The 13,594-nt window shown below is 45.5% G+C and overlaps 1 long non-coding RNA gene across 2 annotated transcripts in view; it reads right to left on the reverse strand.

The window, feature by feature from the left end:
* The window catches only part of LOC138748172 (uncharacterized), a 37,222-nt gene extending 30,220 nt beyond the window's left edge, over positions 1 to 7,002 (reverse strand). For both annotated transcript variants that reach the window (XR_011347843.1, XR_011347841.1), the window contains exon 1: positions 6,950 to 7,002. This is a non-coding gene — a long non-coding RNA (uncharacterized lncRNA). The remainder of the gene's footprint in view (positions 1 to 6,949) is intronic.
* Positions 7,003 to 13,594: the final 6,592 nt, after the last annotated feature.

The following is a 13,594-nucleotide window of genomic DNA, read 5'->3' on the forward strand; positions in this document are numbered from 1 at the left end:
ATTGAGAAATCTTAGAATCAGTCACAGCAGCAGGTGAAGGAGGTCCTCTTTCCATTGCATTTATGCCAGTTCCCTGTGGTGCAGTTTAATCAATTCCTCTTTCCCTTCGCCCAGTAATTGTTTTCCATTCGTTCCCTTCTGTAAGCCTTGAATGTCTCTACAACCACCACTGCCACCATCTTCTGCCCATTACTTCAAGCCCTTGCTGCCCTTCAACCATCCAATGGGACAGCCTCCCTCTATTTCTTTGATCTGAACCTGTCAGAATTTTATGGGTCAATTAATTCTGCATCCTTTCTGAAACATCCACTTGTATCTTTAGATGTGGTGACCATTTTGCAGAGATGGGAAGATGCTATCCCTCCCCCTCACACTCAGTGGTTGTCGGACGTGATGGCATGTCGGTCTTTGGAAAAAAAAATGAGATGTTCTACGACTGAAGCAGATCATTCTCTTTCGGGTCCTTTTCTCAATTACTTTGAAAATTTGTAGGTTATTCATCTCTGCTTTTTTTTTAACGCCCTATAGTTAATATTATTAGCAGTGGATTCCTTAACTGGGCCAGCAGCCCTCACAGGGTAGGGTTTGATTCTTAGTTTCGGAATGGAAAATATGGTTTTTCTTCTTTTATTTTTTTTCCATTAATAACGTGGCTTCATATGAACCTTGTTTATCATTTCTTGATTCTTGGAACTCTATATTAACTTACTTAATTGTTATGACTAGATGTACCTATGTAGTTTGCATGTATTAATACTAATAAGAGGATTGGAAAAGGAAGATGGCATGGTGACCAGAATTGGAAGCAATAATTTAATGCGGCACGGTTGGCGTAGCAGTTAGCGTAACGCCTTTACACCGCCAGCGATCGGGACCAGAGTTCGAATCCCGCGCTGTCTGAAAGGAGTTGGTACGTTCTCCTCGTGCCTGCGTGGGATTTCCCCAGGGGCTCCGGTTTCCTCCTACCCTTTGAAACGTAGCGGGGGTGTAGGTTAATGGGGTGTAAATTGAGCGGCACAGGCTCATGGGCCGAAATGGCCTGTTACCGAGCTGTAAGTCTAAATTTAAATTTAAAATATTAAAAATTTAAATTTAAATTCCAGTTGCGGCCTAACTAGTGCTTCCATAATCTCCTGTCTTTTGAACTCAGTGCTTCTAAAAATAAATCTCAGGGTCTCATGTAGCAAACCAGCCCCTCAACCCATCTGGTCCCTCTCCAGCCACATGGCATGAACATTGATTTTACTGCTTTCCACTAAACCTGCTCACCTTTTCTTTCCCCTCCCCTTTAGCTTTGTGTTCAGCTTGAAGTTGTCTAGCATAATCCCCAAATTATTTTCAGGAAGCAAACCTTTTTAAAAAAAAATTGTTGTCCAGTGTTATTTCCAAATACACCAGTCATCAGCTCTACCAGGTAATGGTGACAGCACAAGAGGATATTCGCCTGTCACACTAGTAATGGCTCGATGTAAAGCAAACGCAGCTGGTCTCCCCTCTCTGCCATTACCCTTGTCACATTATCCTGCAAATAGGGTCTCAGCACCCTGTAGTTTTTTTTTAATTAATTTAGAGATACAGCAAGGTAATGGCCTTTCCGGACAATGAGTCTGTGCCACCCAAATACACCCATGTGACCAATTCACCTACTCACTCTGTACATAGCAGGCCTTTCCCATGCTGGTCATGGGGAGAACCCCTTGGAGACAGCACCAGATTCCAACCCGGGTCGCTGGTCCTGTAATAGTGTGCTAACCACTACATCAGTGGCTTTCTTTCCACTCACCCACCACTTTAAGTAATCCCTATTACAGAGGCGCTCGGTGATTAGTAAGGGATTGCTTCAGAGGGGATGTGAGTGGAAAGAGAACATTTGAAAGCCACTGTTTTAATTGTCCCTCATGGACTCGTTATGTGCACGGTTTCACAACTCCAAAGGAAATGGGCCAATGACAATTTTTCTCAAGCAAAATATTTCAGTAACAATTGAGTCTAGGGCAGTGGTTCTCAACCTCTATTTTTCTCACCACCTGCGCCTGTGGCACAGGGATTACTTCAGGTGGTATGGGAGTTTGAAAACCACTGCAAACCATGCCGTCTCCTTGCCTGCATTGAAGGTACGGCCTTATTTCTGAAGATCGTGGGTTCAGAGAGCTGGTGAGCACTTAAAGGAGACACTTCCCCAGTGACAAGGAACTCTCCTCAGCACGAACATCACAAGCAGCACAAGGGGTTAATTTTTTTTTCAGCTTGCAGATTTGTAACTGTGGCTAAATCCAGTGTAAAAAAAAACCACCCAAGTCAATACAAATTAATTAGATGGAGAAGATTATAAATATAATCAATCTGAATTCATCAGAAAGACCCACTGTGATCTCTAAAATACCGGCATTAACATCAAATTCATTTGGAATGCACCGAATGCATTGCTGCTTTGAAAACAAATTTTCCTTGGATGCGTCAGAAAGATATCTCAAAGTGGAAAGTCATGAGGGTATTTAGTAGCTGTGGGTTTCCTCTGGGTGATCCGGTTTACTCTCACCTTTCAAAACATATGGAGGTTTTGGGTTAACTTGGATATTTGGGCGACACGGGCTGGTGGGACCGGAAAGGCCTGTTACCGTGCAGTAAAGAATGGCTGGAGATGAAAAGGCTCGGGGCTGGCCGTGTTAATGCAATTGTTTAATCCAGGCCATTAATCTACAAATTTGATTTCAGATTTATTGTCAGAGAACAAACAATTCCGAGATTCTTTTTAGGAACATAGGAAATAGGAACAGGAGTAGGCCAAAAATGGCCCATCGAGCCTGCTCCGCCATTCAATACAATCATGGCTGATCTAATTTATGACTTAACTCCACCTACCTGCCTTCTCTCCATATCCCCTAATTCTCCTGCGGGTGCAGCAGAATTATCCTTCCCCTTTAGTTTATTTTTCTCTGGAGGTGGCGGACCTTATCTGCTTGACCTGCTGGGGGCATCTTCCCTCTGTGCATTGTTTGGTCTGTGAAGAGAAGCTGGGAGGTCTTAGCGGATTCAAAACAGAATCAGAACACGTCGTGGAATTTGTTGTTCTGCAGCAGCGTTACGGGGCGAATATTGCTCTAAATTTCATTTCAAAATTAAGAAATAGTGCCAGAAAATAGGAGAAAGCGAGGCAGTGTCTGTGGTTCATTGTCCATTCAGGAATCTGATGGCGGAGGTGAAGAAGCTGTCCTCGTGCGACTGAGTGCTCAACTTCAGGCTCCTGGACCTTTTCCCCGATAGTAGCCTGGATGGTGGGGGTGGTGGAGGATAGAGGCTGGTTTCTTGAGACACCGCCTCTTGTAGATGTCGTCGATGGAGTGAAGATTGATGCCCGTGACGGCACTAACCAAGTTCACATTTCTCTTTTCACCAAGGAGAAAAGTCCCAGCCTTTCCTTATAATTAAAGCCATCACTCCCAGTAATACACTTGTGAATCTTTTTCACATCCTTTCTGGCAAAATAATATATTTCCTCGAGCTGGGTCACAGAACCGCATTACTCCAATTGAGGTTTCACCATGTCTTGTACGTGACCACATCAACAGGAATGCACATCCACTCTCCACCCTGTCCAAACACTTTACCATTGTAACTACTTCTACCAGAACCACCTCACTAAGAGCATTTGTTTTTGAATCTGCAGATGCTGGAATCTAAATTAAAAATATAAAATTCTGGAAACCCATAGCAGGTCAGGCAGCATCTGTGGGAAGAGACACAGAGATCAGTGGAGGAGCAGAGGTGGAGAGGGTGAGCAATTTTAAATCCCTGGGAATCACCAACTCGGAGGATCTTTCCCGGACCCAATATACAAATGGTCTCGTTAAGAAAGCACGTCAGCGCCTCTATTTCCTCAGGAGTTTAAGGAGGTTTGGTATGACATTAGAAACGCTGGCAAATTTCTGCAGATGTGCAGTGAAAAGTCTGCTGACTGGCTACATCACGGTCTGGTATGGGGGTCACCAATACCCCGAACGTAAAAACTCTCCAAAAGGTAGTGGACACAGCCCAGGACGTCACAGGAAAAACCCTCCCCACTAATGGAACGCTGTCAGAGAGCAGCAGCCATCATCAAGGATCCAGCACGCACACTGTTCTCGCTGCTGCCATCAGGAAAGAGGTCTCGGTGCCACAAGATTCGCACCACCAGGTTCAGGAACAGCTGCTCCCCCCTCCACCGTCAGACTCCTCAACGACAAACTCAATCAGGGGCTCCTTTAAGGACTCTGACTTGTGCACTTTATTGATGTTTTAAAAATTCTCTCTTCATTGTACAATCAGTTTGTTTACATTTGTTATCTTTTTACGATTCTTTATTCGTTTACATGCGTGCATTGTGTGCAGTTTTTTTTTGCACAGCCGATAAGTGGTGATTCTGCCCAGCCCTCAGGAAAAAGGAATCTCAGGGTTGTATGTGATGTCATCTGTGTGCTCTGACAATAAATCTGAAATCTGAAATCTTAAAAGCAAAAGTCTGCAAACTTTGTGATTGAAGTAAAAACTCAATGCTGGATAAACTCAGCAAGTTAAAACTTTATACAGCAAAGATACGTCACCAGCCTTGAAGAAGGGCTCATGCCTGAAACACTGGTTATATAAAGTACACTGTGTGACCTGCTGAGTTTCTCCAGCCTTGAATCCTCTGCTCTCTATTTCTTGGCCAACTTTGTGTCCACGCCATCAACATCCCTTTGATGACATTTGGTTCAAATTTGCTGATGAACCCTAGTACAGGTTGAACTTCTTTAATCCAGCAACTTTGGGACCTGGCCAAAAAGCCAGAAAACAGGAACTGACCCCTAAGGGAGCCCTCTATTTAAACATACCAAAGGTAGAACAAAGCTTAAAACTGGAAATAATTCTGTGGGATGGCACGGTTAGAGTGGCGGTTAGTGTAATGCTTTTACAGGGCCAGCGATCGGGACATTAGTACAAACTCCTCTCGGACAGCGCGGGACTCAAACCCCGGTCCTGATCGCTGGCGCTGTAAAGGTCGAATCTGCCGCTGTTAGTATAAACTCCTCTCAGGCAGCGCGGGACTTGAACCCTGGTCCTGATTTCTGGTGATGTAAAGATTAATTCTGCCGTAATCAGGACCAGGGTTCGAATCCAGCTCTGTCTGAAAGGAGTTTGTATGCTCTCCCCCTGTCTGCATGAGTTTCATCCATGGTGCTTCGGATTTCCTTCCACTGCTCAGTTGTTGGCGCTGTCACAGCGTTGCGCTAACCGCTATCTAAGCCGGCCGCCACTTGTCATGTAATAACAAAGAAGTGTAATATTACACAAAATTGCCTTTGGCACCCCTTACAGTCAAAGAGAAGCAAGAGTCCCCCCTAGATCAGTGGTTTTCAAACTGCCCCCTAGACTTACATTCCACCTTAAGCAAACCCTATGCGTTAAGTGCTCTGTGATTAGTAAGGGATTGCTCAAGGTGGTACATGAAAAAGTTTGAAAACTATTGTTTTAATTATTCCTAATGGACTCGTTATGTGCACGGTTTCAGAACTCCACAGGAAAAGAGGCCACGACCGTTTTTCTCAAGCAAAATATTTCAGTAACAATTGGGTCTAGAGCAATGATTCTCAACCTTCCTTTCCCACCCACATCCCACCTTAAGCAATCCCTTACTGTGGTGGAACACCATTGTACTAATTGGCCCACCCCTTATACTGTAACTCCTCCCCCTCAGGTGGTACAGCCTAATCCCATCCGTCAGTATTGCCCTGAAATCGGGCCAACAGCATGTAAAAAGTGCCTGTAAGTTTATTGTGATTAAAGCCAGTTAATTTTGACTTCTCATCTGTCAGGTCTAATTGATAATGTAACAGTTACTAATCACAGAGCACTTATGGCATAGGGATTATTCAAAGTGGAATGTGAGTTTGGGGGGCAGTTTGAAATCCACTGCCCTAGATCCACTAAATGTCCATGTATTCACCTCCAGCAGTCTCTGCACCCATACAAGACTAAAGTTCAGTTCAAACCATTGGCAATCTGAGCCCAGATCCAAACCTCTGACATGATGAGGAAGGCCTCCAGTTCCCAGGGCCCTTCTTGCCCCCAGCATACTCTCAAATCCCCATATCCGTTATCCGGTTCTCATGACCCCGTCTCCAGCATTCCACAACCTGGTGTGAGTCGTTCGATCGTAAACTCCCGCAGCCTGTGTGGGATCTTTGATCGTAAATCGGTAGCAGCTTGCTGCCCGAGTCTGTCCTTCAGCCACAAAGCCCCTTGCTGGTTGGCCACCATACTTTTAGGGTCATTTCCTATGCTTCTCCTCTCAATGGAGGGTGTTCTGCACATTTCTGCTGCCCTGTGCCAGTCCGCCGCTCCCTCCGGAGGTTCCAACCCCTCCCCCCCCACCCCCACCCCGAGGCCGCTGCCAAACACAAAGCCCGTGGTCGCTGGATTTTAAATAAAACTCTGTCAATCCTTTAACAGGCTGTTTAAAGCCTGCACAGAGCAGTCAGGAATAAAACTGAGCTATCGGACCCTGCACTGCGTCTCCGCTTCCCGCTCTCCCCAGGTCCACACCATCAGCAGAGCTGCTGTGACAGCAGCTCCGGTAACGCCGCCGGTTTCCTTGGGTAAAATAGATTTGACTTCTTCACCAGAAAGGAGAGGGGGCTGTGTGGTTGCCCCAGATTTTCACTAATACAAGCAGCTTTCCCATCTGCTGGGGCATTTTGATCTGCTCAGTCATTTCCATTTCAAATCATTTCAGTTCATCATCAAGGACATTCATCATATTTATTGTTCAAGACAGCTAGAAAAGGCCATCGCTCAAATGTTTATAGTCTATTGAATGTTATATAGAATCTTATATGTGAATGTACCTCATTGTTCCTGCCAATATGTTGTACTTCTATAATATTATAATCTCAAACATTTCAAGTCTCTGAGATCCACTTCTGATACTTACATTTAGAATTAAGTGTCGCTGTAATATATTGCATTTTGCCTGTGAGTGTCTGGAAAGCAAAGACCCAGGTTATTAATGTATCTCTTTCACAGGCAGATTGTTAAGACTTTCATGCAGACAGTGGGAAAGGATCAGTCATGGGGTGGTCGGCGCGGGGAGTGGAGCTCTACAACGCCAGCGACCCGGCTCCGAATCTGGCGCTGTCTGTGAGGAGTTTGTACGTTCTCCCCGTGCCTGCGTGGGATTTCCCCGAGTGCTCCCACCATTCAGAAATGTAGGTTCATTTGGATGGAATTGGGCGGCATGGGTTTAAATGGCCGGAATCGGTTTCTACCAAGCTGTAAATAAAGGGTAGAATTTATATGCTCATGCTGGAGATAAACAAGCAACGAGGGGGTAAAACAGAGGGATTTGAAAGGCTGTTCCTCACTTGGTGGGGCAACGATGAAAGGTCGAAAGTACAAAGAGTTAAACAAGAAAACCTGCAGACGCTGTGATTGTAGTCAACACCAAAATGCTGGAGAACTTCAGCAGGTCACGCAGCGTTCCTTATGAGGCAAAGATGCACAACCAATGTTTCGGGCCTGAGCCCTTTCAGCGAGAAGCAGGCAGGTGCCCGATTACAATTAAATTTGTAATAAATTTGTAATAGCGGGAGGGAGGGCAGGGGGAGGAGCGCAGGCGAGAGGTGGAGATGGGTGGGAGGGCACAGGAAGAGAGCTGGGAAGCGGGCGGCATCCGAGTGGAGAGGGCAGGGGTTTGGGGGAGCTAGAGGAAAGGAGACAGAAGGATGGGGGAGACAGAGGAGGGGGTCTAACGTGGACAGGAGAAATCGGCATTGCCATCCGGTTTGAGAGTGCCCAGACAGAATATTAGGTGATCTCCTCAAAATATAAATTCAGTTAAAAATATAAATTTAGAAATTCAGCACGGATACAGGCCCTTCCGGCCCATGAGCCCTTGCTGCCCAAACACACCAATTACCCTACAACCCCAAGTACGTTTTGGGGGGGTGGGAGGAAACTGGAATGCCCCCGGAGGAATCAGGGAGACGTACAAACTCCTTACAGAGAGCGCCAGATTTGAACCCAAGTCACTGGTGCTGTAAACAGCGCTGCATCAACTGCTGTGCTAAGCTCTGTGTCTGGGATTTTGTGCAGCCTTGTGGATGAGGAGTTGAAGATAGTGATGGCTCCCACAGGGTACTGCCGCCATGCAGGTGACAGCGTGTAACAAGCTAAAATGAACCTTTGTTTCCTATTCACAGCCCGCCCCTTCACCGCTGCCCCCGTCAAGCACCATCAAATGTAGCTTCACATCCATGAGTGACATCTTTCACTGACTTTGTGTCTTTAGCTGCAGGACTATCAAAGCCAAAAGCCTGTAATTTTTCAGAGTCTTGATCTGTATCACATCTGTCGTTCTTGCCTGTCTTTCTTCTGGTCTCATCTTCTGCAGTAGTTTTCCTCCATCACTGATTTTACATCAGTGAAAATTTCATGAGCTGCTACGTTTTCACTAAGTCCATTTCCACTTCATCCTCAATTCAGGAATTCAGATCTGTCAGTTTGGACATCTCTGTAACACCTGCTGAGTTCCACTGATCTCCTCATTATACCGTCTTGGATAACTGAGTCCACTGTACCCTTCCTGATGATCCACGATGCCTTTTCCGCTACAGAGTGCATTAGATTGGTGAATCGTTATGCCTTTAATTTTCATTTTGATTATAAATCAGTGAAGATTGGTGAGAACATATCCTCCACATTCTCCATCAGTACCGGAACAAGACAGCCCCCCCTGCTCTACTCACTCTACACTTACAACTGTGTGACTTGGTACGACAGCAACGCCATCTACAAATTTGCTGACAATACCACGGTAGTGGGTTGTATAAAGGGAGGGGATGAGTCACCGTACAGGAGGGAGATTGAAAACTTGGCTGAACGGTGCACGAACAACAACCTCGCACTCAACGTCACCAAAACCAAGGAGCTGATTGTTGACTTCAGGAAGGGAAAGCCAGAGGTGTAAGGTCCAGCGATCATTGGGGGATCAGAGGTGGAGAGGGTGAGCAAATTTAAGTTCTTGGGAGTCCCCATCTCGGAAGATCTTTCCTGGACCCGACATTCCAATGACATAGTGAAAAAAAGCACATCAGAGCCTCTACTTCCTCAGAAGTTTGCGGAGGTTTGGTATGACACCAGAAACCCTGACGTGTGGTGGAAAGTGTGCTGACTTGCTGCATCACGGTCTGGTGTGGGAACACCAATACCCCTGAGTGTAAATCTCTCCAAAACGTAGTGGACACAGCCCAGGACATCACAGGCAAAACCCTCCCCAACATCGAGAACATCTACAGGGAACGCTGCCGTCAAAGAGCAGCAGCAATCATCAAGGATCCACACCACCCAGCGCCCGCTCTGTTCTCGCTGCTGCCATCAGGAAAGAGGTGTAGGTGCCACAAGACTCGCACCCACCAGGCTGAGGAACAGCTGCTTCCCCTCCACCATCAAACTCCTCAATGACAAATTCAATCAGGGGCTCGTTTAAGGACTCTGACTTGTGCAACTTATTGATTTTCTTTTTGTTCTCTCTATATTGCAGTTTACATTCATTATCTGTTTACAGTTCTTTGTTTGTTTACATGTTACGCTGTGTATAGTTTTTTTGCACTACTAATTAGTGGCAATTCTGCCAGGCCCACAGGAAAAGAAGAATCTCAGGGTTGTATGTGATGTCATGTATGTACTCGGACAATAAATTGGAAATCTGAAATCTCTAATCTGAAATGCTCCAACATTTTTAATTGATGATAATATTACACTGTAGAACAGTAAGGGTATGTGGGGAAAGGGAAAGTGAATGCTTAGCCATTCAAGAGTCAGCTCAGGTCACTATCAGACTGATCTAGGCACCCTGCTGGTAACTGGGAAGTGATATGGTCAATGGCAAGGTCATCATCTCAGTTACAATTGCATCAATTTATACTGAGGTTCTCGCAGTCACAGACATAAAACAAGCCCTTCAACAGGTATCGGAACTGGGACTCGACCGGGCACAGGGGGAAAGAAGGGCTTCCGAAGGGTTTCAGGAGCTGACAGCTTCCTGAAGTTTGGGACAAAGAACCTTCTTTCCTTTACTTGCTCTGTGATCTACACTTTTAAATTTGTAATCAAACAATTCACGTGTGATTAAACTGCATGTTCCAAATTTAATTCAAGGTTATTTGTGTACATTTTGATTTGACCAGGTACAAAAAACAGGAAAAATGTGACCTTGTCCCAAATGTTACGGAGAACACTGTTTATTATATCTGTATGTATTATTATGTGACAATAAACGAAACCTTGAACTATGAACAACACACCAACATTAATCTTTTCTACTCAAGTCAAGCCACCTTTGTTTATCATTTATACCACGCTCACATGGTAAAGACGAGATAGCATTTCTCCAGGACCACAGAGCATATTTACATAAATATAAGTTAGAAGGTGGACACATTAAAATATACAGTAAAAGTCCATGGTACACTATCCACATATGTTCTGGGGGGCCTGGGTGGGGGGGGGGGGGGGGGGAGGAGAGGGAAAAACTATTGCCCAATCAGGACGTAAAGACCAGAATCCTATGGTACCTCCTACCAGATGGCAGGAGAACAATTTACATGAGGGCGGAGTCCTTCCCAATGTTTATTGCCTTTCACCTGCATCGAGTGTTGTAGACATCCTTCATGGTAGGAAGAGAGTCCCCGACAATCTTTTCCTCCAAATTCACTATCCTCTGCAAGGTCTTGAGATGGTACAGCTTCCAAGCCAGGTGATGATGCATAGGATGTTCTCAATACGTCCTCTGTAGAGTGTAGTGAGGATGGAAGGTGGGAGACTCTCATTAATTCCCTGGATTTCCCCCACTCATCTACTTCATGGACAGCTTACGGTGGCCAATTAACCGATCAATCCACCCATCTTTGGGATGTAGAAGGAAACCAGGGCACCTGGGGGGAAACATCTTTTCAGAGAGAACTCAGGATGAGCCAGCATTTCTGCTAACCGTGCCACTGAGGAGACATCCAGGAAGTTGGAGAGGAAGGTGTTGGAGCAAGAGGAAGAAAGGGTAGCAATAATCTGGAAAAAGCACCCAAACATCAGAGCTTTAAAGCCATAGCAGGGGGAAAGGCTGCAGAAACAATACTTTAGATTCTTTATCTAAGTATTGACGACAGGTTCAATGGATCAATAGCACAAATGGGTGTGATCAAGTAACCACTGCAGAGAAGCAGTTACAAGGAATTAAATATCCCTGGAGGGAAGGGAAAAATGGAAAAACGGGAAGGATGGACAAAGTCAGAAAAGATTGGATCATAATTAACAGAAACCAGTTGTTGGATGTATTTAAGGCAGATATTGATCGGTAACTGAATAGTCAGGGTTATGGGGAGAAGGTAGGGGAGCGGTGCTGTGCGGGAGAATGGATCAGCTCATGATAGAATGGTGAAGAGGTCTCAATGGGGCAAATTGCCTATCACTGATCCTGGTCTCATGTAATATTACATGAAATTGCCTTCTGCCTGTTGTACATAAGAGTCACCATTGGTTTCACAGTTCGAGAGAAAGAGAAGCAAGAGTCCCTTCAGAGACCCTTAGCCCTTTTTAAGCTGAAAAGCCGTGTTATTGCAATATACAGAAACTACCTCTGGAAGCCGGCCCCATGAAAAAAAGCTGGCCCCATGAGTCAAATACGTTCCACCGCTTAGGATACCTACCTAGATGGATCGAAGATGACTAACCCTAGACCCACCCCCCCCCCCCCAATCCACCTTGCGATTTTTTCGCACAGCGTTCGAAAGGTGGTTAAAACCTGGCCTTCTGCCTGCTGTACATCAGACAGAGTCGCTATTGGTTTCACCCGGTGCCCCCAACTGTTCGAGAGAAAGAGAAGTAAAAGAGAGATGGAATGGTGGAGCGAACTCAATGGGCCTTCTTCTGATCCTTCATCTTGTATGGTCTTGTAATATAAAAGAATATTTAAAAGTTGAAATTGATTTAGGTCAATGTGAAACTAGGACCTTAAATCTAACTAAAGGATGCTCTGATGGTTCGAGACACACGTTGGCTTTGGTCAACTGATAATAGAGACGACACAATAGGCTGCATAGGCTGCAGATGCTCCAATTCCTCCGAAACGCTGGAGGAACTCAGCTGTTCTATTCACCATCAATAGGAGACAAAGATATACAGATGCTCCCCAGCTTACATCCAAGTTCCGTTCGTATCGCGAAATGGATGCGTCGATTGCATGGCATGTAGAAGTCGTAAATCCTCCTTCATATGGGTCGATTGCCTTCAGTTTCAATTGCAAATCGAGTGTCTTCCTCAGCTTCTTGCCAGATCCATCAGCAGGGGATGGGTTTTTCCCTCTTGCTCGTCATCTTCTTTGGCGAGCTTACCGCGCTCACGTCACGCACAAGCGCACGCAGCCATTACTTTTTTTCCTCGGTCGTAAGTCGGGGAGTATCTGAAGAACTTTTTCCAAGCAAGCATCCCTACATGAGATTTCACAGTGGATCAACTGAACTGAGGCTGATAAAGCTCTGTGATGACCAGCAGTGGCTGACATTTAAAGAATATATATTTGTGGGAAATACACGTCAGTTTAAGGCAGCATCAGGCAAAGTAATCCGGTATGCTACCAAGAGAAGCTAAGGATGGTATTAGACCAAAGGCTTCTAATGTTGCTATAAGGAACAGCAAGCCCAAGGATTGAGAACATTTAATTTCAGCAAAAGTAGACCGAAGGACTGATAAGGAGTAGGAACAAAGATTATGAGAAAAGTCGAAGCTTTAAATATCTGTAAAAGAGATTAGCCACAGTCATGTGAGCCCTTTGCAGACAAAGGAAAACAAAGATCCAACAATTATCTTGGGGTTCATGTCCACAGGATTCTCAAAGCTATTGCACAGGTTAAAATTCAAGATTTTATTGTCATGTAATAAAGCAGGAGAAATAATATTTCGGAGTTTCCTTTAGTCTGCCGTAAGATTCACCATCTGCAGAAAATGGCCGGCGTCACTGGGTCAGAGAGAGAGAAGCAAAGGAGTCCTCCCCAATCACTAGGCGCTTTCAAATGCAGCACCCGGAGGCCCGGGTGAGATGACTGGGTCGGGTGTGCTTCCTGCAAATAAGCAGCCTAACCCACCTGCTAAATAACCAACCCAATGATTTAAGGGGGATCCCGCCCCTGCTTTAACATGGTGACTCAGCCACAGGGAATCCCCTGTTCCCTGTGTTCTTTCTATTTCAAGTTCAGGAGTAACCGGATGAGTCATTCCTATAGGTGGAGGAGGGTAACCTGGGTAAGTTTTACTGGGTCCCTTGCCCATCTCCAAGGTAGGTCTGGGACCCGGGTAGATTTTGACCGGGCTTGCCCAGTTCGGCCCTTTCAAATAGCCCTATACCTGCATATTCAACCCAGTAAATTGCCCGGTTAATCCCATTTTACAAAGCAATATTGAGTGCCCGTGGATTCGCCTCCAGCGCTCCTGCAGCCTTCAGTCCAAGCCATTGGCGACCTGAGCTCCAGATCCAAACCCTCGGCACCCTCTCGCATCCCGATTCCAATACCTGGTACCTCTCCAGCAG

Source organism: Narcine bancroftii, chromosome 13 (genome assembly GCF_036971445.1).
Source record: "Narcine bancroftii isolate sNarBan1 chromosome 13, sNarBan1.hap1, whole genome shotgun sequence".
In the NCBI taxonomy this organism is placed as follows: Eukaryota; Metazoa; Chordata; class Chondrichthyes; order Torpediniformes; family Narcinidae; genus Narcine; species Narcine bancroftii.